A 23,588-nucleotide genomic window follows, 5' to 3' on the forward strand; every position below is an offset into this window, starting at 1 on the left:
TCTTTTGCAAAGAGACAGAATCATACAGCAAGCTGTGAGAGGAGTGACGAGCAGTGGTTCTTTTGAGGAGATGGAGAAACTGGCTCTTTTGAGGAGATGGAGAAACTGGCTCTTTTGAGGAGATGGAGAAACTGGCTCTTTTGAGGAGATGGAGAAACTGGCTCTTTTGAGGAGATGGAGAAACTGGCTCTTTTGAGGAGATGGAGAAACTGGCTCTGACAGCCTTCCTCTACTGTGAATGGGCAGTTTAATTACTATTGATTTATTTTGTAGAAGTAGTGCAGATAAGGTCTCATAAAATAACATTTGATCGTATGATGAATACATTATAATTAATTCTTTATTCAATTTCACAAAATCACGGTGGTGTGTGTTCTTATGGGGATACTTGCCTTGTGTACCTGTCCTTAGAAAATCTGTTTCTATTCCAACTTTCTTCCTGTCTGTCGTGGCTTTAGAGGAAACGTTATTTTCAGCAGAGCACAGCTGTGCATATATCTCACACATCCCTATTCAGACAACTGCCTTTGTCCAAACAGCCTTGAAGAATAAAAGCCAGTTAGATGTAGACAATRCATTGATACCGGGCTTGGCAATCCGCTTCAGTCCCATCCTCCTTTGTAAATACATAAAACTACATTAAAAATCACCGCACATAAGACCTTTAACATTGCACGTTTAACGCATTTCTCCATTGTTTGTCATAAGAAATACACAACAATTAAATAGGGCCAGCTGTCAATCAGCCATTGTAAGAGAAGCTGAATGAGTGAAGGTCCGGGTGCTTCCCAGATCCATGTTGTTGCTCAGAGTAGAATCACTGCTGTACAATCACTGGTCTCATATTACCATACAGTTGGCCTCCACTACGCATGGCTGACCACACCGTTAAACAAACACCTGCAGACATCAGGTTAGTGGAACAGAAGGAACAGGTTCACACACACAAACGAAGGGGGGCATGTGGCATTGTCACAGAGTCGCTTTCAGAACAGACAATGGCAGCATGGATGGAGAAGACAGGCAATGAACAGAGTGTAGGGGTGAGGAGAAACCACAGAGGAAAAGTTGAGTAGGAAAAATAGTAGTTTACACATCACAAAATGACCCTTGCACAATCACTTTAAAGTATATTACTTTATTTGGTAAATATTTTCTTAACTTTTCTTGAACTGCACCGTTGGTTAACTTCTGTGGGGTAGGGGGCAGTATTTTCACGTCCGGATGAAAAGCATGCCCAGAGTAAACGTCCTGCTACAAAGCCATAAAAGCTAGAATATGCATAGTATTAGTAGCTTTGGATAGAAAACACTCTGAAGTTTCTAAAACTGTTTGAATGATGTCTGAGTATAACAGAACTCATCAGGTAGGCAAAAACCTGAGAAAAAAATCCAACTAGGAAGTGGGAAGTCTGAGGTTGGTTGATTTTCAACTCAGCTCCTATTGAAGATAGTGGKATATTGGTAATGTTGCACTTCCTAAGGCTTCCACTAGATGTCAACAGTCGTTAGAACCTTGTCTGATGCCTCTACTGTGAAGTGGGGCCGAAGGAGAGAGGAATGAGTAAGGTCTATCATGACCTGAACATGCCCTGACCATGCGCGTTCACGTGAGAGCGAGCTCTGTTCCATCGCACTTCTGAATACACAGGAACACTCCGGTTGGAACATCGATGAACTATGTTAAAAACATCCTAAATATTGATTCAATACTTTGTCATGTTTTTACGGATTGTAATATAACTTTAACTTTGTCCGTACTTTCCGCTGGACCTGACCTCACGTTGTGAGTTTGGAAAGTGTACTGAACGCTACAACAAGGAGGAATTTGGACATAATCGAACATTTGTGTAACTGGGATTCCTGGGAGTGCATTCTGATGAAGATCATCAAAGGTAAGTGTATGTTTATAATTTTACTTCGGACTTCTGTTGACTGCATAATATGGCGGCTATATTTGTGTCTTGATTGGGCTCTGAGCGCCGACTCAGATTATTGCATGGGTTGCATTTTTCGTAAAGCTTGTTTGAAATCTGACACAGCRGTTGCATTAAGGAGAAGTGCATCTAAAATTCCATGCATAACAGTTGTATCTTTTAGCAATGTTTATTATGAGTATTCCTGTAAATTGATGTGGCTCTCTGCAAAATCAAAGGATGTTTTGTGACTTCTGAACATAAGGCGCCAATGTAAACTCAAATYTTTGGATATAAATATGAACTTTACCGAACAAAACATACATGTATCGTGTAACATGAAGTCCTATGAGTGTCATCTGATGAAGATCATCAAAGGTTAGTGATTCATTTTATCTCTATTTCTGCTTTTTGTGTTATTCTGTGAATAGGCACTCACCTAACATAATCGTTTGGTTTGCTTTCGTTGTGAAGTTTTTTTGAAATCGGACACTGTGGCTGGATTTACAACAAGTGTATCTTTAAAATGGTGTAAAATACATGTATGTTTGAGGAATTTTAAATTATGGGATTTCTGTTGCTTCGAATTTGGCGCCCTGCAGTTTCAATGGCTGTTGAAGAGGTGGGACGCTCACGTCTCACGTACCCTAGAGAGGTTAAGGGCTTGTAGTAAGCATTTCACGGTAAGGTCTACACATGTATTCGGCTCAGGTGACACAAAGTTGGATTTGATTTGTATTGGAGTTATTTTCTCAGAGAGCAAAAGGGAAACGTTGTATTAAAGCTATTCATCAAATCCTGTGAGACAGAAAGAAACACTTGGCCCTGAACACAAAACTGAAGCCGAGAGAGGTAGAGGTATAGACGCCAAGACGCCCTACTGACTGATAAGGTGATAATCTAAATTTGGCTGTCAATCTGTGGGCTCACTGGGAACAGTCGTGTGTTTGAGGAAGAGACGGCTGCTTTTGGAATCAATTCCTCTGACAGGTTCTTCATACATCAATGCCCTCATTTGGGGAGAGAATATGCACACTGCAGAGTCAGACACTCAGCTTTTCCATGAATTAATTTCACAGGACTGAAATAAAACAGTATGGTTTAGACTAGCTTCTCTCTGGTGAGGGAGAACATTAAACCAAACTAGCATGAAGCACTACTGTCTACCTTTATCAATGAATGAAAAGCATTTAGACCTTTATAAATGAATGGCAAATAACCAGCTCCAAAACATCAGAACCGAGTTTAGTCAAACTCAAATATCTGTTTGTGGCATGGACTGAAGAGAATTTAGTATAAATAGCCAACACAGCTGAGAATTGGTGTAGCCTACATCTCACTGCTGAGAAGGCTGTGCACAGACCACATTTACACAAACATCATAGTGGTTCAGTTAAACCTCATGGGATCCCCAAGACACAGCGGRCCGTGTSTAGACTTGACAGTTCATGCCGCTTTGGTATTCTGATCATAGAGTTCTGATCATGGAATTCCGAAAGCGTCAGGAGTCTACACCTACATGTAAATGAGTCTACAGTGTCCAGTGTGTCCGGACTCTCTTTTCCCGCCAATATTCAAATGCCAGTATGCATTCTACAAACGGTGGAATAGGCTAAATTATAATAAAATCACAACTGATGGCAGTAGCTAACCTCTGTAGTTAGCCAGCAAGCAATGCTAAAGGGATTGCAAATGAATGAGCATATTTCTAGTCAAACAAATTAGTTTTTCTTCTAAATATGAACTAGCTGGCTAGCATTGATGAGGCCTGCAAACATGTTCCTCGGTGCTTGGAATGCATTTCTGGAGACTGGTGGGAGGAGTGCTGGACGTCACCCACTGTATGCGCTTTCGGTAGCCTGGCTGCATTCAGACGAAGGAGAAATTCCCACACAATGCATCCCTGACCACCTGATGTGGTTAGCCATATTTGAACACAATTAGACCACAAAGCGACTTTTGTACATCTAGACCAGTCTTTTCAATGCGATCTTTGTATTCTGATAGTAGGAGTCGCATGGAAGTGTCAAGTGTAGACACGACCTGAGAAACTACAAGTCAAAGGCATTGTGAGTTTCTCTGGAGTGGGGAAAGAAAGGGGGAAGGGAGGCAGACTGACAGTTTCACGGTACTGTGGTTTGAGGACAGACAGAACAGGGCACACATCTGTAGCTGTCGCTCACAACCAAGCAGAGCGATTGACAGCCAGGGGGATCCATGCAGCACCGTGCTCCCAGAGCCATGTTCACAGTCAATTAGTAGTGGGGAGAAGAAAAAAAATATATATATTTAAAAAAAAAAAAAAAAGACTTGGCTCATGGGAGAGCACAGGGGTAGCAGGAGGGTTACTCTTACCCCAAAACATAGGAGTATTCTGCACTCTGCAGCTCCCATCATGCACCATCACTGCGGTTGGGGAGCTGTGTTGATGCAAGCGTGAGGCCGGGCCCCAGCACAGCCAGTAGAGCGCTGACTGAGCTGAGAGACGCAAAGCTGCTTTGTCCCGTTTGTAAACGTCCAGGGTCAGAGGGTTCACAGCATACAAACGCTGTGCTTAACCCCCTAACCGACCTACCAGCCATGTTCCAGGAATCAAAACAATAGCAGCAGAAAATGTAATTTGTTTTTCCTCAGCACTACGGTTACTCAATATAGTCCAGGCGTTTGACCATCATATTTCAACCGTATTAATTTTATTCACAAGCTATTCTCCTTTGACGTTCAAACAAAGTAGGCCTGAAAATGACCCATAACAATGGACTCCATTTCTCTGATGGAGAGAGAAGTTATTTACAACAGGAGAACAGAGCCAGACAGCCAGCAGCAGCCGTGGCTTCAACAGATTCATGCCCCATAAAAATAGCAGTGGATGGATTTCAGAGAGTAGAGTCGCCTGCCAGATGCTGGGAGACTAAATGATTATGTTAGGTTATAGTCGCACTACACGGCTCTGTTAGCTGGAGGAAAACAACTATCAGGGCCAACAGAAATTAAGTGGAGGATTTCATGTGGTTTAATGAAGCTGTGAGCTCTGCTCTCCTGCAGCAGGCCCAGTGTCACCAACAGGACACACTGTGGATGACAGATACAAGCAGCTAGTGATTAGCTGGCCTGGTATTCACAGGCCAGTTTGACTGGGAGGGAGAAACCTCAACTGTCACTAAAACGCTCTCTTTCTGCAGAGACAATGAGTGGACTGGTAGAGTGAAGCTCAAAAGAGATGGCTGCAGGAGAGAAGGCTGAGTGTAATGCTAACTGTCAGGGAGATAAGATTAGCCGTTACTTTGCTGGTAATGGAGGAGACCGCAGCAGAACAGACAGTTGACAGGAAGCTGACCACAGAGGGGCCCCAGCCTGGCTCTACACCATGCTACTGCTCTGGGCTCACAAACGCTCACTGACATGGACATGCATCCAACACAGTGTTGGCTTCGTACACCACAGCCTTTAAATCTAATAGCCAACAGAAACTAATAGAGAAAAAGGTCCATGCCAGTATAGCCCAAACACATATTTTTTGCATCTTTTGTTCTGGCAATTATCACATACTGTAGAAACGTCATTGGGAGGAAAGATGTTTGATATGCTTTTTACACACACCACTGCTGAGAAAATCATGATGAAAGTGGCCATTCAGAGTGCAGGGCTATATGACTGTAGATTACAGTGGGCAGGTTGTTGTTTGTTTGGGGCTCACAACACTAAAGCCCCTCGCTTGCACAGAAATACAGAAAACAGGCAATTAAGAAGTGATTTTCACCTCATAGCTTGGCCCGTTTCCTCACAAAGAACCACGCTGCAGCCTGGGGAGGAGAGGAGAGGCCCAGGGAAGGAGCTGCAGGGGTAGGACAGGGTGGTGTAACTGGGAGGCAGCGTACTGTGGGGCCGTGCGCAAAATATTACGATGTATGAGAAACGATTAGATCAGATACAGAAGGGAGGGAGGGAAGGGTCCCCAGCAGGCTAGAGAGAGAGGAGCAGCAGGGTTGATTCATACTATCCCTTTCTCACTCCTTCCTTCCTTCTCATTCTCTCCCTCTAGTTGGTAATTGAGCTCAAAGGGATCCTGTGGAGGTGAAATGTACTTTGTCTCAGGCACACAGACAAACCTGGTTGCCACGGAGACAGAGACACCTAGTTACCACGGTGTCACCGCTTACAGGATCCTCTGCCAACGTCACAGTAAACAGGAGAACCAGTCACACACCTCCTGTCCTGTCAGGCCAAGTCACAGACACAAAGCCACACACCAAACCATGGCTGCTGCCTCAGTCAGTGGGTCTGGCAGATTGTCCAGTGATAAAGGTACTCAGACACTCCTCCTTCAAGGTTGGCAAATGGTTCCTCTTAACTATGTCTGAGCACCAAGCCAAGTAAGACCATTCAATACTCAGAGGAAACTAAATGGCTGCCTCTCCTCCACTTGCTCTCCATTCGGGTAGTAAAGTAAATGTGGCAACAATGACTGATAGGAGTAATAATGCCTCAGTTGATTTCAGTGGAACTGTCATTTACAGTACCAGGTAATGGTTTTCTGGTTTCATTCAAAATACAATAGTGTGATATTAAAGGGAACAGGCCTCAAACAGCTAGTTCTGTCAGGAAATGCCTTAGTTGTGAAATACCTAAAATAGCACAAGAGTGTAAATTGCCACACATTTCATACGAAAGTAAGTCATGCCTCTCAGCCTGTTACCTACAAACACCCCTCAGTACAGTCTGTGCAAAGCTACTTTACAGTCTAACTTCAGCTCTCCACTATGTTCAGACACTGGAGTGTCGTGTCTGAAAACAGACCGATGGACGCTCCATTCTGCCCAGACTCCAGCAGTTGCTATAGTAACGGAGTGGCTAGGCCCCCTCCGATGGCATGAATAAAAAATAAATAAAAAAACACTAGGTGACTCCCAGATTCAGTTTACATTACATGGCAGAGTTGGTTTGGATTGAACTTCTATGATTACCAACTGAAGCCTTACTAAATCGCATACTCTGTCCTCAGTCACACAGTATACTATAGACCTAGATAGACATCTATAGGCCTAAATGGCTGTAGTGTAAATCTGCTGAAATTTACCAATGTAATGAGATTTAAGCAAGGCTGTACAGTATATGGATCTGACGTGATCAACATTAAGATCAGTATCTAGACCCGGCTCTGTCATTAGCAACGGTAAAGATTGAAATTCTACCCGCAACAGACCCCAATTTAATTATTTCTATCCTCTTTAGTTCTCAGACTAAAAACCACAACCTGTGACAGTGCTTCCTTTGGGAGGGTTATTTGATCCAGGGCCAGGGGGCAGGGCCAGCCTTTCAGCCTGGGCTTTGGCTCCCTTCCCTGGGTGTACCAAACACTACAGTCCCCTGCTGTGAGGCCTAGTGAAAACTTAGCAGCTAGAAGTGTCATTAAAATTCTGCCATTATGCAGAGAGATCAGAGGCATTACTTTTGACTGAATCAGATTTCTGACAATTCTTCTATTTTAAATATTAATCCCACTGTTGGGTCATAATGAACATCTGTCAACGTTCTTTATGAAACCACATATTGTGAATAATCTTTATACGTTTCAGGCCGCCAAGACAACAGCAGCTATCTAATGGCATGTGAGGGACAGAATGTGTGGCTAACCAAACTCCTGGCCTCATGTGTTTAGCTGACCCACAGAGACAAAGCACAGGGTGCCTGTTTATGGTGAGAGAGGGAGAGGCGAGGTGAGGTATTCCAACAGTTTACACTCCATCTATCTGGGGAAGCTTCCAATGTTTCCTTTGGCAGTTTGAAGCCAAACAACAAAATGTGGGAAGAATGCAGCGAGGAGGGAGTGGAGAGAAGAAACCACCAAGGAGACGGATCTCCCGCCAAACAGATGAATACAAACACACTACAGACAAATATACACGAGTGTTGTAAGCAGCAAGATATCCCACCGCCAACCCCTCCACAGCAGTTTAGAGGAGATTCTCTGGCTCAGCGGGAGAGAACTGCCGTAGCTTCTGCTCTCATACTGATCCCACTGGAAACGGTGCCGCTCTGCTCTTTGCACCTGGCTGAGTAATGACACTGAGGGAATAAAAAAATATATATAAAAAAAAAAAACAGTATTCTATTACCAGACAAGATGGCGCAGGAGACTAATGTGTTTCTCATGGTGCTGGAGCACAGAGCGGTAACTAACTCGCCTCCATTCACCTAAAAAAAAAAAGCTTCAGTTTCTTGCCTCCCCACCTTTGAGCTGTRCAAGTCCACCCCCCCCCCCCCCCCCCCMCYCGGTCCCCMCAAAGCCAATGCAGCCCMCCCAACTACYCCAGCAGATTATAGTGAGAAGAGTACACACTGCAGCCACTTACTGCACAAGCTCATTACTGTAGTAAATCGAGAGGCGAGCTGCCACCCAGAGTTAGGCCTGTCCTCAGAAGGGGGGGGGGGGGGCGACGCTTGTTGAAAAGGCTGCATTAACATGCACTGAGGGAGAGGACATCTTTCAGAAAACGACACCGGCTTGTTCAAGGGCCTCAAATGACTGCAATAAAAATGTAAATAAAGAAATACCTTCATCACCACAGTAAATATGACATCTGACTAATGCTTTGACTCCAACTTAACCCGTGGATAAGTCAGTGTGCCAATCTAACACAGCAGTGGACAAAGGTCCATGTGGGGGTCTCTGGCAGGAAACAGATATTATACAGCTACACATGAAATATAACCATTATATACACCACTACAAACATCATTGCATCACCGATTTATATAGAATAAATTGGTGGAAACCTAGAACCCCAAACTACATAATGAGAGTTTTGTAATGAGTGCACTATGATTCAAAACTCAGACATGAGTAAATACGAGTCCTATAAACCAGGTATAACACAGCTGTGTAATCTGATGGTCAACTATATTTAGACATTGAGTATAATGATTTATAAATCATGTTGAATAACAATATATGGCTAAAATAGCCTCCTCGCTGCCCATTCAGCAGCTCATCACGCATCAAAGCATTAGGAGTCTGTAACGTGGATCAATATAGTCAGAATGGAACCTCTATTGCTTTATCCCTGGAGGCTTACTGCTGCCTGATGAAGGTAAGTCAGAGTGGTAGAAAGGGATCTAGAGATAATACCGGATTGACCGAGAGTGTATAACTGATGTGTCCAGCCCCAGCTCAACCATAGAAGCAGTCCATGCACTCACTCTCCGCAGGGTCGGTACAACACAGATGTTTCGGGTTTTCAACCTAACTTCCGTTTGCCCTAAAGAACAGATGTAGGGACACCGCTGAGACGTCTTTTTACGCCTGCCATGTTAGGTTAGTGGTTGGATGGCAGGACACTGCAGTACTAATGGTTCCATTAGGCTTTACAGTCAGTAGAGACTCCGTAGAAGTCTACCGCACTCTGAACACAACCCTCACCAGCTGAATGGGTTCAGCTAAGGTGTCTTGTTCATAATGCCCTCCATCCTCCCCTGTTCTGCCCTCCAGTCACACCCATGCAGCCTACCTACTGCCGTCAAGTGTCCTCCCACCTCAGGGTTGAAGCATGTTGAGGCAAAACCAAAGACATCTAAAAATGCTGATTCAGCTCCTCAGGGATTCAGAACAGATAAGCTTTGGCTGCCACATACACACACATACTGTGTAGTGCAGCTTGTGTCCCTCTCAGGGCAGTCCAGCCAAACCCACAGGAGTAGGAAGACATAAATCATGTAGCAAAATGAAGCAGTGCATTCAGTGAGAATGTGGTGTACATGAGTCTCATACATACATATATTCTGAATAGTCCTCTAATACAGCAATGTCAGACAGTCTCATCTCAGAATAATCGCACATATGATAGAGTATATTTCAGCACATGATTACAATATCAAACAGTACATAGGAACACATCCTCCTCAGCACAGATATGGAGTCATTATCCATGGTATCAACAGTCACCCCCCATTTGTATGATATTACAGCAGTTCATCTGCCTGGTACAGTACGTATGGCACTACCCTGGTAGTTTAATAAAATAGTGCATGAGCCTGGCTGGTAGTTTGCCCATAAAGAGGTTGGTCTAATGAACAGAAAAGGAACTGTGGCCTTGTGCAGAGATAGTGCCGAGATGGTAACAGCTGATAAGAGATAGGTCACATTACATAACAGGGTAACAGGGGCAGGGTGCGTGAAGTAAAGCTGTCATAAAATCAGGGATAGACAGAATGGAGAATAGGAGGCGATGGGCTGGCTGCAGCTGATCACTGGCGGCCCAAATTAAATTTGGCAGTTTGGGGAGCTCCCGTAACGACGCAGTAAAGTGGAACATTGTCTGTTGGCAGACAGCAAAACACTGAGAACTGAATAAATCCATCAATAAATGCAACAGCATCAAAAGGCTGTGTCTGCCAGTTCCCTCTCTCCACGTACTGTGGAGATCCAGCTCTCCACGTACTGTGGAGTCAGTGGTCCCGCCGATATAAAGGAGGATAAAACTATGATTAATACTAAGAATGCTTGAGCAAGAAGGTGGAGGGTAGTGGTGTAGAATGAGGTGTCTGAAACCTTCCTGTTGAAACCTACCTCACAGCATCTCACTGGCCCAGTTACAGTGCCAAGGTTCCTCAGGGCGGAACTGTGAACTCTGCTGTGTTACACACGGGAAGAAAACGAGGATTTTAAAAAGACCATCTGCATTAAAACAGAAGGTTAAATGAAGCACATTCAGGCTCAGACCCACAAACTCTCATGGGTGGATATGAGGCACAAATTTAAATAGTAAAGCTGAAGGACTGGGGAGGGAGAGAGGGGGGGGAACGTTTACAGGCCTCGACCCCGGCCCCCTCTATTTGTGTTTCCTCTTTTTGTGCTCAACACACTGCAGTGGATTTTTCAACTTGGCCCTCATCAGTTGTGTGCCTGATGAAACAAACACTGACAGCTTCTTTACATTTGTAAAGACCCCTGCAGCAGCTGTGCTTATCCCACCACACAGCCAAGCTCTATCCCAGCACACAGAGGCCAGCCCAGCGCCACAAAGCCTGAATCAGAGGCAGCTCTATCCCACCACACATCCTGAGAACAGCCTAGTCAGGACAAAATGGCCCTGGCTGCACGTCTCCTCTCAGTGGTATGTTCAGATAAACACCACAAATCTAGCAAACGCTGCTACCCAAATGAGTTATTACACCCCCGCCAAATTCACTGAATATACAGATATATCATTTCAGAGAGTGAGAGTGTTTGTGCCTCTAAAAATGTTTTTTGGGGGGGGGTTAACTTGAGTCTTATCTAAGGAGCAGCAACTGCCTTGTCTGCTTTATAAAAAGTGTTTTTTTCCCCTGATGTATGTATTTAATAACATGGATGGAGCACATGGGGGAGAATCACAACTCACTCTTTTCCAGTGTTCCTGAGGAGCCAAGCATGGCTAATTGTCTAACGCTAATTAAGGGGACGTTAAATCAGAGGGGCCAAGAGTTGTTCTGAGGGGGAGGGTGTTGCGTTCTGAGTGGGGGGCCCTGAGGAGAGGGGGGCACCTCCAGGTTGTTTTGTCGTTCGCATGGTTTGGTCCGACCAGATTTTTACCCCAGCTGCTGCAGCTCAGCAGATGTGACAGCCATGTTCCGTGCAGTCCAATTCCACACACAAACATAGCCATATAAGCATACATCTATAATTACGTAAGTTATGAATAAAATATCAGACATAATTTTCGGTCTTGAGATTTCCCCAGTGTCCTTTTCGCTGTCAAATTATCTCACCTGTCCCAAAGAAAGTTGGAAATGTAGTGCATTGATTACTTTAGCATTGCAGTGAGAGTTGAGTATGTTAGGGAGAAATAGTATCACACTCTGGGGAAAGTATAGAGTATATGGACTGTAACTATATGCTTAACACTTCGGGAAATGAGTATTATTTCACCTCATAATATATAAAAAGTATAACGTTTCAATCACGTTAGAGTGGAATGTTTGGGCAAGGCCACAATCACACCTTATGAGGATCCCACTGTGCTTTCATAACTCAAGTGTTGTGGGCCACAAACAGCAGGCCCACACGTGGCCAAAATGTTTTGAGATTAAATATGGAAATAAAAACGTGCATCATCTGAAGTTATGTTATTATTCAAAGTAGTTCATAATAACTTCACATTGTTTCCACACGAGGAAAATTCACACGAGGACACGCAGTAACGTGAGGGTTAAACTCAGCCAAGGGATGTGCCAGTGTCTCAGTTTGAGAGAGTACGTCATTGGTTAGTTTACGCCTGTTTTAAAACTAAATTTAAAATATTTTAAATCTTTTGGGTTACACAGAGGGTAAAAATCTTTAAATTACCTAAATTGGTATAGCCCCTTTGACAAATTCACCGGTATTAGGTAGTTGCAGATAGAAAATGGTCGCTTCTTGCCTCCCCTTCACACGAACCTCTGCAATGCGACTGAAATACCACCTCTTTAAAATTACACAAAAAACAAGTTCGCGTTTAATATACTATGCCCTTTAACACTTCGTTTAGCTGCATCCAGGGTCTCTCGTCTGCTTAACTTAAATGCGGATTTAGAAAAAAAATGTCCGAGAAGCTTTAACATTCCTGACTCAGCAAGCTCAGGCTGCAATATATTCCATTCACTGAGATAACACAGACGTGCAACACAAAATTAAAATGATGAGACCCTTTGTCGCATATCAATGTTAGTAAACCAACAGACAAGCAACTCCTCCTGAACGTTCCACTACGATTGTATAATGATAAATTCTTCTCAAATGTTAAATTGCCTAACCCCTGCGTCCTCTTCCTACCGAGAAAATTAAAGAGCCACAGTCCACTCATGGTCGGACTGTGCTTTTCAGTTACAGTCAAGTCACGTCAAAATAACTAAAGTGAATGTTGTTATGATATCCAACAGCAAAACAAATGTTAATTTATAAATGCCACAGTGTATAGAGGGCTGCTCAGGATGGGGGTATGCAACCCGGAATCAGCCATGGGAGATATGGCGGTCTCTCTTCATGGCTCTGAAAGGAACTAAAGGATAAAAATATATTCTGAAAACAAGTAGCCAGCTCCAGTGTAAAATTCTGACTTAAATTGTTGTGTGAGGTTTATTGATTTCTCGTACAGTGATGATTCCTCAATGCGCATTGCCCTTCCATGGCGAGTTAATAATCAAATAAATAGCCTTGTCTGATGTTTAAGAACTGAAGCAACACAGACACTGTATACATATAACAGACTCTTTAAAATCAAAGACGTCTAATTGATAACACATTCTACAACTTCAATATCTGAAAGGCAATTCGACTCCAATAGGCCACAGCTGTGTAATGGTAACCTTTCTACTCCGTGATCGAAGTGGATGCATTTTCTTCGAAACAGGCGAATTGAACGTGCAAACTTGTAAAGGTCAAATTATTTTATGCACATAGGACAATAATAGGAAAGTAGCTACTCACGTATTTCTTTTGGATGATATTCCTCTTGGGTCTTTCCTTGCTCATTCTGCAATCCAAAATATTTTGCTAAAGAGAGAATGGCCACATGAATTTCTTTCTTTGACTCTCGCTTCTCCCGGAGCACACCAAACACAATTTAAATCCCCGGTCTGTTGGGAGCTCTCTGGCTTCGTAGAATCCCCACTCAGGGTTTCCCTCGACGATCTGGTTTTCGTCGTTAGATTCCAAATTAAAGGTCCACGACGAACAGAGACAACCCAAAAACAAACTCACGTCGGCATAACATACTCAAAACAATTCACAACAAATAACTTCCATTCGCAAAAACCCCTCGGCGTTCTCTCTCCCGGCTATCCTGACGTGAATATTCTAAAGGTATTAGTCTTGTTTTAAAAGTCACATCTTGTTTGAGAAGAGGATATCAATCGAACCAAATAAATAAATAAAATAAAAAAGGTTCGATGTCCCGTTTTGGCTGGAGCTATCAGACGACGACTGTTGGCTACTCCAGCGCCGCTGCTATTCTGAACGAGGCGTGCTTCTTTCTTTCCCAGGTTCAGCCTATCACATCCGTTACCATGGACAGCGGCAACTTTAAAAGACCGTTTTTCGGGCACCGGGTAAAAATTATTTTACAAAACGGGAGATGAATAATATATCACGGATAAAGTAGCCTACTTTGTTCGAAGGAATCGGATCCCCACACGTAGGCTAGTTGGTTCTTTGAAAATTGCAAGTTACCACGTGTTTCCTATTTCTCCTCAGTGGCTTGAGCTATCAAGTGAAAAGCGGATCTGGATTCCATTCATATTTAGTGTGCAAATTATCAACCTTGTTTCAAGCCCTCAATCTATGTAATGGCAATGCTACAAATTAATCAATAATATTCTGTTGCCAAAGTAAATACTGTTTTTAGCCCACAGGCCTACATTCATCTTCAGAATGGCATTGTGCATTGAGGTAAGGAAGGTGAAGTCAAGTAAACCTTACATCACAGCTACCATATTATTTTGGGGAATCTTATCAAATGTAAATGTGATTTTTTTCTTCTAAGATTTGAGATTTTCAAAACTAGCTTCCTTGTTAAATTCACTCCAGCTGTGCACAACTTCTGGCAGACTCACTAAACACCGTTGAGAAATGGTCACCAGAATCCGAGATTATGCTACAGGACTGCTTTTGAGACTAACATTGACAAGCTAACCACCTCCATCACTGGAAAATGCATTGGCTACATTGTCCCCACATGAGGGTTTGTTGCTTCCCCAATCAAAAGCCCTGGATTAGCACTGAGAGTGGCACTAAATTAAAGGACTACACAACCCTGAGGCGACTGCCAAGGATATGAATAAGTACAAGACGTCCTGCTATGACCTCCACAGAGTCATCAAACGAGAAAATTGACAATATAGCAATAAGGTGGAATCATACTACACAGGCTCCGACGCCCGTCGCTTGTGGCAGGGGCTACAGTCCAATACGGATTCAAAAGGAAAAAGCAACCGTGATCTGCCCAACGATGCCTCTCTACCAGACGGACTCAATGCATTTTATGCACGCTTTGACAACAACATCGAGCCGGGTGTGAGGGCCGTCACCAACCCAGAGGATTGGGTGATCTTGCTCTCCGAGGCCGACATGAGAAAAGTCTTTAAGCAGGTCAACACCCGCAAGGCCGCGGGCCCAGACGGTATTCTAGGGCGCGTTCTCAGAGCATGCGCAGAACAGCTGGCAGGCATATTCATGGTAATTTTCAACTTCTCCTTGTCCCAGTCTGTAATCCACACATGTTTTAAGATGACCACCATTATTCCTGGCCCCAAGAACTGTAAGGCTTCACACCACAATGACTACCACTGAGTAGCACTCACTTCTGTAATCATGAAGTGCTTTGAGAGGCTGGTTATGGCACACATTAACTCCACCATCCCAGACACCCTAAACCCAATTTGCATACCGCCTCAACTGATCCATAAATGACACAATCTCAATTGCTCACCACAATGCCCTCACCCACCTAGATTGGAGGAATACCTATCTGAGAATGCTGTTCATTGACTACAGCTTAACGTTCAACGCCATTGTCCCCTCTAAACTCGTCACCAAGCTTAGGACACTGGGTCTGAACACCTCCCTCTACAACTGGATCCTGAACTTCCTGACAGGCAACCCCGGGTGGTGAGGGTAGGCAACATCCCCTCTGCCACACAGACCCTCAACACAGGTGCCCCACAGGGATGTGTGCTTACTCCCCTCCTGTACCCCTGTTCACCCATGACTGCGGGGCCACGCACGACTTCAACACTATCATCAAGTTGGCTGACGACACGACGGTGGTAGGCCTGATCACCGGCGATGATGAGTCAGCCTACAGAGAGGAGGTCAGTGACCTGCCGGTGTGGTGCCAGAGCAACAACCTCTCTCTCAATGTCAGTAAGACCACGGAGCTGATCGTGGACTACAGGAAACAGGGGGATGAGCACACCCCCATCCACATGCCCCGATCCACCCACATTGGCTGCAGTGGAGCAGGTCGAGAGCTTCAAGTTCCTCTGTGTCCAAAGCACTAAAGACGTAAAATGGTCGAAATAAGCACGCACAGTCGTGAAGAAGGCACGACAGCACCTCTTTCCCCTCAGGAGGTTGAAATGGTTTGACATGGGCCCTTAAATCCACAAAAAGTTCTATAGCTGTACCACTGAGAGCATCTTGACTAGCTGCATCACTGCCTGGTATGGCAGTACCACCACCATCGATACAATGGCGCTACAAAGGGTAGTGCGAACAGCCCAGTACATCACTGGGGCCGAGCTCCCTGCCATCCAAGACAGCTATATCAGGTGGTGTGGAAGGAAGGCCTGGAAAATTGTTAAAGACTCCAACTACCCAAGCCATAGTCTATTCTCTCTGCTTCACATTGTCAAGCGGTACCAGTTTATCAAGTCTGACACTAACAGGCTCTTGAACAGCTTCTATCCCCAAGCAATAAGACTGATACATAGACTATCTGAGTTAACATTGTATCTTTATAGACCTTATTTACATTTTTGCACTGTTTCTATGCACACTCACAGGCCCTACACACTCACTCTATCATCTGCTCACTCACACATAATACACATGCACTTATACTGACTCTACACACATCCACACCCACTCACATACAAGCTGCTGCTACTCTGTTTATCTTATAACCTGTTACCTAGTTCCCTTACCCCTATACTGTACATATCTACCTCCACCACTCCAGTATCCCTGCACATTGTAAATATGGTATTTGAACTGACCCTGTCAGTTCAGCCTTCGGGAAGTATTCAGAGGGGACAGTGGTGCAACATCTCAAGACATCAGTCAGGAAGTTAAAGCTTGGTTGCAATTGGTCTTCCAAATGGACAATGACCCCAAGCATACTTCCAAAATTGTGGCAAAATGGCTTAAGGACAACAAAGTCAAGGTATTGGAGTGGCCATCACAAAGCCCTGACCTCAATCCTATAGAAAATGTGTGGTCAGAACTGAAAAAGCGTGTGCGAGCGACGAGTCCTACAAACCTGATTCAGTTACACCAGCTCTGTCAATAGCAATGGGCCAAAATTCACCCAATTTATTGTGGGAAGGTGACCCAAGTAAAAAAATTTAAAGGCAATGCTACCAAATACTAATTGAGTATATGTAAACTTTTGACCCACTGGGATTGTGATGAAAAAATTAAAAGCAGAAATAAAAAATTATCTCTACTATTATTCTGACATTTCACATTCTTCAAATAAAGTGGTGATCCTAAGACAGGGAATTTTTACTCTGATTAAATGTCAGGAATTGTGAAAAACTGAGTTTAAATGTGTTTGGCTAAGGTGTATGTAAACTTCCGACTTGAACTGTATGTAGTTTTACTTGTGCATGTTACATTAAAACTTGAAACACTCGTGCTTCTTTTCTTAAATGATGTCTGAGTGTTGGAGCGTGCCCTTGGCTATCCGTCAATAAAAAATACATCAAGAAAATTGGGCCGTCTTGTTTGCATAATATAAGGAATTAGAAACTATGTATACTTTTAATACCTAAAGTACAGTATATTTGAGCAATTACATTTTTGGGGTATTTTAAAACCAAATACTTTTTGACTTTTACTCAAGTAGTATTTTACTGTGTGACTTTCACTTTTACTTTAGGCATTTTCTATTAAGGTATCTTTACTTTTACTCAAGTATGACATTTGAATACTTTTTCCACCACTGCCAATCAGTTCGGTTCAACATTTGCTACATTGCTTGACGGTTTGTACGCTGCTGAACAACATACTACTGAACAACATGTTTCCCTAAAACAGTGCGTTATTCGACATCCTTTGAGGTATGTTTTCTACAGTTCAGTGGGTGTAGCGAGGTGTGGCCTGGTCAATATGTGTGTGACCATTGCAAAACAGGTGCAGCACACACCATCCACAATCCCATCTGGGCCTCCAGAGTCCTCTTCTTCATCCTTGTTGTTCAGTACCGTTTCCATTTAAATTAACATTGAACACCGTTCTGTTGTAGGCTACTAAACGAACCCCAGGTGAAATCCAGGCTACTGTAGAAGGTTACAGTAATAGACAAATGCACATACACCATCAACATGACTCAAAATGAGCTTTTCATGTTAAAATTGACTAGAAGTTCAAGTAGATTAATCATAGCCTACTGCCCAGGAATCTAATCATTCTGCCAGGCCTTCCTTCACTAAAGTGGAACTGTAGGCATCTACCACCTCCTCCACAACTAAGGGAAAATATCCTCTCTCACCTGAGAACCAGTGATTTAGCAGTGAACAGTGAACCAATTAGTCAAAGGTTTTGGTCATATCCAAATATGTCTTCATTTCGGTGAACAAGAAGAGAAATGGTTTGAAAACGTACCACCATCCAGGAATGGAAGGTGTCGCTGTACTCCTTACTTTCCCATTATCCCATTCGCAATTCGAGAAGGTTGAAATACTGCTAGTTATTAATTAAACTGCCTTCTTCACCCTCATTCTAGGTAGCTACTGATAAAGCAGCTTGTTTAATTCCACAATCACCACCAGCAGCTACTCACCCAATTGCTTGGCGTCGCATTTTCATGGAATCTAATGGGCTGATTTAGCTTCAGCTAGCTTAGAATGCTGACGGAAAAGTTCTATTAAAACTATTAAAGCAGTATTTCAATCTTCTTCATTTGCCTATTGGGATAATTAGGAGTACAGCGACATCTTCCATCCCTGGATGGAGGTCGATTTTCAAACTGCCATCCCCCTGCATCTCTCTGATTCAGAGGGGTTTGGTTAAATGCGGAAATACATTTCAGTTGAATGCATTCAGTTGTGCAACTGACTAGGTATCCCCTTTCCCTTTCTCGTTCACAGAGATTCAAATATTTGGCATATGACTGTTTTCGACTTGTAAAGTCAAAAACAACTCTACTGCCTTCTGTTACTCAGAACATCCCTACTGGCCCCTACACTGTCAGGGCTTATCATTGCTTTGAAGTCATAAAAACTGTGTGTCTGCGTCTTGAAGGACTGATGAGCAGGATCTCGGTTGGTTGTGATGACTGTTTGATGACTGGTTTCTCTTCCTCCTCAGTGACCTATCAGGAGAAATGACAAGGCCTACATGTTGATGCAGTTTGTGAAGGGAAGACTGTGTGGACCAGAGGAGGCTGGTGAGGGGAGGACGGCTCATAATAATGAATGGAGTGATTGGAATGGTATCAAACACATGGAAACCAGGTGTGTGATGTGTTTGAGACCATTACATTTATTCTGTTCCAGCCAATACTATTAGCCCATCCTCCCAATTTAAAGTGCCACCAGCCACCACTGGTGTGGACCTGTGTGATGTGGGTAAGTACTGTTACTGCTGTTCACAGCAGCAAAGTCAAGCCTCTGAAATCATGTAAAAAGGGAAGGTAAAGTCTCTTCTGCTGTTGGATTGGCTCTTTAATAAGCTAAACAACATCAGTCTATTCACACTGGGGTTGGATCAGGTGCACTTCCTGATGATAGTGAACCGAGATGCTGAAATGATCCCTACAGGGAACAGATGAAAACCAGTGCATGAACATGCAGATTTCTTTATAATCATGCAACGAGGATGGGATATCACTCCCCAGCATGTTTGATGTAGATTCAGCACCATGCTCACAGTGATCAAAGCTGTGAACTTGCCCATGAATGAACAAACACTCTGGATCAATATCTGGCAGATCAATAAGCCACAGTGAAACCTGCAGATGACATTATATTATGGATCTGATTAAATCCGACCAGCCTCCAGACTTCACACTGATCCCAGTTAACCACACGGTTGTAACACTTTATATAATAACTTTCATTTATAAGCCATTGTCAGATCATTTCTAAGGTATGTGTTAATGATTTGCTGAACATTTGTAAATCTTTATTGCTAATTTATTAAATATCAGTAAGCTATTTATAAACTGTTACACTATAATAATTTCCATTATTGTATAGGGATAAATATATATTTTTTATCATCATTTAACTCATCACTGATGTGCGACCTTGATGTAGAAACATAAATAGTTCAGTTAATGTTTTGGACATGAGTTACGTCTTTCTGTTTTTCCATGTCCTCCTGCTCCCAGGGGTTCTGTGGGGCTCTGTCCTGTTTAGTGACATTTAAGCCCACTATTCCTGCCTGGCCCCTGATCACTATTCCTGCCTGGCCCCTGATCACTATTCCTGCTGGCCCCTGCCCACTATTCCTGCCTGGCCCCTGATCACTATTCCTGCCTGGCCCCTGATCACTATTCCTGCCTGGCCCCTGCCCACTATTCCTGCCTGGCCCCTGATCACTATTCCTGCTGGCCCCTGAATCACGATTCCTGCCTGCCCCTGCCCACTATCCTGCCTGGCCCCTGCCACTATTCCTGCCTGGCCCCTGATCACTATTCCTGCTGCCCCTGATCACTATTCCTGCTGGCCCCTGATCACTATTCCTGCTGGCCCCTGATCACTATTCCTGCTGGCCCCTGATCACTATTCCTGCTGGCCCCTGATTACTAATCCTGTTGGCCCCTGATCACTATTCCTGCTGTCCTCTATTCACTATTCCTGCTGGCCTCTATTCCACTATTTCCCGCTGCCTCTATTCACTATTCCTGCCTGGCCTCTGTTCACTAATCCTGCTGGCCCCTGATCACTAATCCTGCTGGCCCCTGATCACTATTCCTGCCTGGCCCCTGTTCACTAATCCTGCCTGGCCCCTGATCACTATTCCTGCCTGGCCCCTGTTCACTAATCCTGCCTGGCCCCTGATCACTAATCCTGTTTAGCCCCTGATCACTAATCCTGCTGGCCCCTGATCACTATTCCTGCTGGCCCCTGATTACTAATCCTGCTTGGCCCCTGATCACTATTCCTGCTGGCCTCTATTCACTATTCCTGCTGGCCTCTATTCACTATTCCTGCCCGGCCCCTGTTCACTAATCCTGCCTGGTCCCTGTTCACTATTCCTGCAGGCCTCCATTCCAAACGCATGGTCTCCACTAATAGCTGTAGATACACTTGACTTGACTTCTAGGAGCCCATGCAGGCCGTGACACTGAGCAGACAGACACGTTTAAACCTCCTCTTTAGAGTGTTGCTTTAACAGGCTGTTTGGTGTTATGTCTGCTCTTAGGTGGGGAGGTGGTGTGGAGGTGGATTGAGGAGTCTAACTGTGTCCCGATGTGCCGGGGGGGGGGTTGATTAGAGTTTTCACTCCCCATGGTTTTAATTGGTGAGTGAGGCTGATCAGAGCAGACGGTGCTACTCAGACTGATGTCCCGTAGCAGAGTAAAGGGAACGAGCGGAGGTGCAGTGGAGGGAAAATACCATTAATTTAGCATGGCTAATAAAGCATTGACAAAAAGGGAATCCAAATTAATGTTGAGAGATCTTAAAAATATATATATCTCAACTCTCAGGGTACTGGGAACTTGTTTTTAAACTGTTGGAACAGTATCACTGTTAGTGTAACCTCAAATATTTTGGGATCATTTTTGTGGTATTATAATGTTGAATGTGGGATTATAATATTGAATCTGGTATAAATATCAAGGCTTCTTTTACTCTTTTTATTATGGAAAGATGATCACTTGGGCTCCCGAGTGGCGCAGCTGTCTAAGGAACTCCATCTCAGTGCTAGAGACATCACTACAGACACCCTGGTTCGATTTCAGGCTGTATCACAACTGGCTGTGATTGGGAGTCCTATAGGGCGGCGCACAATTGGCCCAGTGTTGTCCGGGTTTGGACAGGGTAGGCCGTCATTGTAAATAAGAATTTGTTCTTAACTGACTTTCCTAGTTAAATAAAGGTTCAATAAAATAAATACTGTAAAAAAAAATACCGCTCCACTACAGCAACAGACAGAGGAACAGCCCTGTGCTGCTGGGTGGGGGAGGAGGTTGTAAAATAGATGCTTGCCACTTGTACAATTTTGTCTTTTCAAGATGCTGTAAAATGTAAGTATTAGTGAGGATATTGAAAATGACACAAAAGAGTGAGAAATAATGTTTTAAATGGTGTGGCGTGCCGAGGGTCGCGCTAGTATGAAATTACCTTGTTGAAATGGAAATCCTGTACCCAGTCTCATTAAAGTGAGGTTAACCTCCCCTGCCCCCTCTACCCTCTCCCCCACCGCCCTCTCCTCTCTGCTGGGACCAGTCAAGATCACAAACAACATTTATTTTACAGCCTTGGCCCCCGCAGAGGGACTGAGAGTCCCAGTCTACCACGCAGGATAATTGGACACCTTGAGTTCCTAAATCCCTCCTGGAATGAAATACATGCTAGGTAATTGCATCAGCTGGACTCAAATGGAAACACCAATGAGAAAGAGAGAAAATCCAAGTTCAACGTGAACAACAATAACAACAGAATCCAAAGACTGTGTAACTGTTCATGTCGTGAAATGTCAGTTACACTACTGCTTTACTGGTTGGTTAAACACAACCACAAGGGTGCTGCTGCCAACCCACTGTTGTTGTGTTGTTGTGTTTGTTGACAATGTTAGTTGTCACAGCCTCACCTCAGAACCCACAGCCTTACCTGTTCTCACCTAGGAACCCTGTCTTCATCCTGTCTCTATGGGACTGTCTGATGTGGAGTTGGTTCTGTCCAGCTGAACCTGTTGCTTGGAGACGCCCCCCATCTGATACAGTCTGATGTGGACACTTTGTGTCTTCTGTCTGTCACTGTTTCTCTGTGATCTCTCCGTTCAACTGTACATTCGGGTTGTCATTCTCTTCCTCCCACTCAGCAGTCAGAGTCCATTCACATTTCTCCTCCTCACATTCTGGGGTTTGATTAAGTGGACTTGTCTCTAGCCATGATTCAGTGATGACCAGGGGAGGCCTGCCATCCTCAGTGTAGCCACGTAACGAGTGGCAAGAGAAGGTGTTCTGTTCGGCTGACTGACTGACTCAGCTGGGATGAGCTGAAAGTTCTCCAGAGGGACCTGAGTCTCCTGGGTCTCCCTGTAGCCCTGAGGCCCTTTCATGCCCAGGACACCTGCACCGTTCACAAACACCAGCCTTCCTCTGCTTTGTGATCACAGGGAGAGAGGGAAGAGAGAGAGAGGGAAGAGAGAGAGAGGGAAGAGAGCGAGGAGAGAGTCGAAGAGAGAGAGAGCAAGCGAGGAGAGAGAGAGAGAGCGAGCGAGGAGAAAGGGAGAGGGAGCGAGGAGAAAGGGAGAGGGAGCGAGGCCACTGCCACTGACCTCAGCCACGTGGTAAAAAAGTAACACAAACGGGCCATGGCCAGGATCAGCTGGGGAACACAGAACGACAAGACAGACTGGGCGGTTGTCACGCCCTGGCCATAGAGAGGGTTTTAGTCTCTATTTTGGTTAGGCCAGGGTGTGATTCGGGTGGGCATTCTATGTGTTATATTTCTTTGTTTTTGGCCGAGTGTGGTTCCCAATCAGAGGCAGCTGTCTATCGTTGTCTCTGATTGGGAATCATACTTAGGCAGCCTTTGCCCACCTGTGTTTTGTGGGTAGTTGTTTTCTGTTTTGTGTCTGTACCAGACAGAACAGTTTCGTTTTGTTCTACTTTGTTATTTTGTTTCAGTGTTCAGTTTGTTTAAATATCATGAACGCTTACCACGCTGCGTCTTGGTCTCCTTCTACTTCATACGACGAGCATTACAGCGGTCTGGGAAAGGGGGGAGCAGAGCGGGAGAGATGGTTCCAGGTACTCCTAGC

At 44.2% G+C, this 23,588-nt stretch overlaps 1 pseudogene; it reads right to left on the bottom strand.

Annotated features, from left to right (window-relative positions):
- Nucleotides 1-13,772, bottom strand: part of LOC111955739 (protein Jumonji-like) — an 89,023-nt pseudogene extending 75,251 nt beyond the window's left edge.
- Between the last annotated feature and the right edge of the window lie 9,816 nt (nucleotides 13,773-23,588).

Source organism: Salvelinus sp. IW2-2015, linkage group LG31 (genome assembly GCF_002910315.2).
Source record: "Salvelinus sp. IW2-2015 linkage group LG31, ASM291031v2, whole genome shotgun sequence".
Lineage (NCBI taxonomy): Eukaryota > Metazoa > Chordata > Actinopteri > Salmoniformes > Salmonidae > Salvelinus > Salvelinus sp. IW2-2015.